Genomic DNA, 3,257 nt, shown 5'->3' with positions numbered 1-3,257 from the left:
CCCTCGAATATTGCAACGGCCGGACGTTGCAATCCAAGGCCACGAAGTATCCGATTACTTTGTAGAAGATGCCCAGTCGGGGTGGGGAAACCGTCCCCATCCGCGCGGCCAGGGGCCCGTCGACGCGCTAGCTAACGATAGCCAAGCGAATAGCACCGAGAGCTCGGGTAGTTCGAAAACCCCGTAAAGACGGTTACGTTCGCGCGGTCGCGTGAACCGTCTTGTCAACCTAACCTTGACCCGCCCCTATTTGTCCCCGGCGGGGGAGGGGAATGTTTACCGATATTATTCCCCTCAACCCCGCACAAGCGCACCGAGACACCCGTAAGCTCGGTGCGAAAGGACGAAGACGCTGAGGCACCGTGAGCCCGGCGCACATGGAGGAAGGCACTGTGGAAACCGTGAGCCAAGTGCCTAACAAGAAGCGCATCGAACGCGCCAGCGGCCCGACCCAGGGGGACCCGGGGCCGCCAGTAGAATTCAAGCCGCGTACGAACGCAACCTGTCGCGGGGACGCGGCCGACCGAAGGGCGCCCCGCGACCAAGGCCGAAGGACGCGGAAGAGAAGTCGGAACCGGCGCCGGCGGCCCAGGCGGAACGATCTCGCCGAGCCGGGCACGCCGAAGGTGGTCGACGGCGTCATTTGCCTTATGACGTCGAAGATTTACAACGTCCTCGGCTCGATAGCTACGGAGGGAAATGCCTTCAAGCCCCGCACGATCGCCGTTGATACGTGCTCGGGGTACAATCTGGTGAGGAAGGCCGACCTTCCTCCCGATTGGTCGCGGTACGTCATCCGCGACGCGCCACTGCCCCGATTGGCAGGCGCGAATAGCAACCCGTTTAAGCTCTCGGCCGTCGTACGCCTGGCCGTGCGGTTGAGGAACACGACGTTCCGAATTCCGTTCGTCGTGGCGGACCAGCTCGCCGTGCCGGTCCTCCTTGGTACGGCCTTCATCGATGCACACGTACGAAGTATCGACATCGAAGCTCAACGGTTGGAGCTCCGCCAAGGTGGCTCCGTTGCCATCGTCGACGGGAAGGGGGAGCCGACTCCCCCAACCAGGCGGCACGGACGTCAGACAAGCCGGGCTGACGCACGCGACGAAGCCCCGCAGGCGATCCGAATCGCCCGCTGGGTTACCATTCCCGCGACGTCGCAGGCCCGTGTGCGCGTTACGACGACGGGGAGGGGACTCGTGTTTATAGAGCCGAAGCCGTCACTCCAACATCGACATGGAGTGAGGCTGACGAACGGCGTCGTCGAGGTCCTGCCGAACCAGACCTTCGACGTCATCGTCGCGAACTTTTCGCGACAGGAAAGGCGGCTTCCGAAGCACACCGTCGTGGGATACGCGAAGCGCAACCCCCTCGCGATCTTGACGCCCGAACGTCGCATCGCCGAGGGGATCGCGCACGCGCTACACCTCACCGACTTGACCGATCAAGTCGGAACGGCAGGAGCTGGTCGACCAGGCTCCGCCCAGGGGGCAACCGTTGAGAAGAGAGGAGCCGGTACGGACGGCCGACCGGCGAAGTGCCCGCCGCCGGAAGGGGGCACCGCACCCGCCTCTGAAAAGGATCCCGAAAATCCGCCGGAGGATTGGGAAAAAGAAATCGACTTGTCATACATCGATGATGACAAGTTCCGGGTCCACGTGCTCGAGATGCTCCGTAAGCACTCGAGTCTGTGGAGCGGGGCGCTCGGAACGATCCGAGCGACCGAACACCGCATTCCCCTCGAACCGGTTACGAAACCGATACGTTCAATGCCGTACCGAAAGGGGCCGGCTATGCGTGAGATGGTCGCCAAGGAAGTCAACAAAATGTTGAACGCAGGGGTAATCGAACCTGCGAGCACCGATTGGGCGTCCCCCGTAGTGCTCGTACCGAAGAAAGACGGCTCTCTTCGGTTCTGCGTGGACTACCGGCGTCTCAACGCAAAGACGGCAGCGGATTCGTATCCGCTGCCCCGGATGGACGACTGCATCGATTCGCTCGGAAATGCAGCCGTCTTTACGACGTTGGACTGCAATTCCGGTTATTGGCAGATCCCGGTCGCTCCGGAAGACCGGGATAAGACCACGTTTACGACGCACATGGGCACGTTTCGCCACTTGCGCATGCCGTTTGGACTCAAAGGGGCACCGGCCACCTTCCAACGTGCCCTCGACATCATCCTATCTGGCGTCCGATGGCAGATATGCCTCGTCTACCTGGATGATGTCATCGTGTTCTCCCGTACACACGGAGAACACGCAAAGCATCTCGATACTGTCTTGAGCTTGCTGAGGAGCGCCGGAATCTCCCTCAAGCTCAAGAAGTGTAGCTTCTTCCAACCGAAGGTGCACTACCTGGGGCACGTCATTTCCCCAGGTAAGCTCAGCGTCGCCGAAGCGGCGGCGGACGCCTTCAAGACGTTCACGTTTCCGAGGACGTTGACGCAGGTGCGCTCGTACCTCGGAGCGTGCAACGTCTACCGCCGCTTCGTGAAGGGGTTCGCGAAGATCGCGCGCCCATTAACGGACATGACGCGCAAGGACGCGGACCCCAACTTCGACGACCCGACCGAGCTGCAACTTCAAGCGTTCGAAGCGTTGAAGGAGCGGATGATTTCCCCGCCGATCCTAGCATTGCCGCGGTACGGTCGGCCGTACATGATCGACACGGATGCTAGTGCCTATCAACTGGGCTGTACGTTGCTCCAGGAACACGAAGGCGCCAACGACTGGCGCCCCGTGGGGTATTGGTCGTACTCACTGTCCGATAGTGAGCGCAACTACAGCGCTACGGAGCGCGAATGCTTTGCTGTGGTGTGGGCCGTCCGCACACTACGGCCGTACATCGAAGGTACCAAGTTCATCGTCCGGACGGACCATGATGCCCTCCGGTGGCTTATGTCCCTTACGGAGAGTTCCGGAAGGCTTACCCGGTGGCGACTGCGGTTGGCGGAATACGACTTCACCATCCAGTACCGCCCCGGGCGCGTGCATCAGGTGCCCGATGCCCTGTCACGCCTCGTGTCGCCAAGGGTCACCGACGACCCTCGCCCAGCCGTCGAGGTGGATGACGACATTCCCACCTTCGATGCGGGTACGACCGTCCGTGACATGTCGGACGAGCTCGCGGACCACGTCTGTACCGCGAGCTGCGATCACAAGGCCGTCCATGTCTTCGTGACAACAAGGAACCAAGCCGGATCGCGAAGAGGGTCGCGCGTCCCTACCCGCCCACGACCCGAGGGGCGACCACGAGGC

This window comes from Chondrus crispus, genomic scaffold, assembly GCF_000350225.1.
Source record: "Chondrus crispus Stackhouse genomic scaffold, scaffold_18, whole genome shotgun sequence".
NCBI lineage: Eukaryota > Rhodophyta > Florideophyceae > Gigartinales > Gigartinaceae > Chondrus > Chondrus crispus.
The sequence above is the reverse complement of the archived record's forward strand: the minus strand, read 5'-3'. Positions refer to the sequence as shown.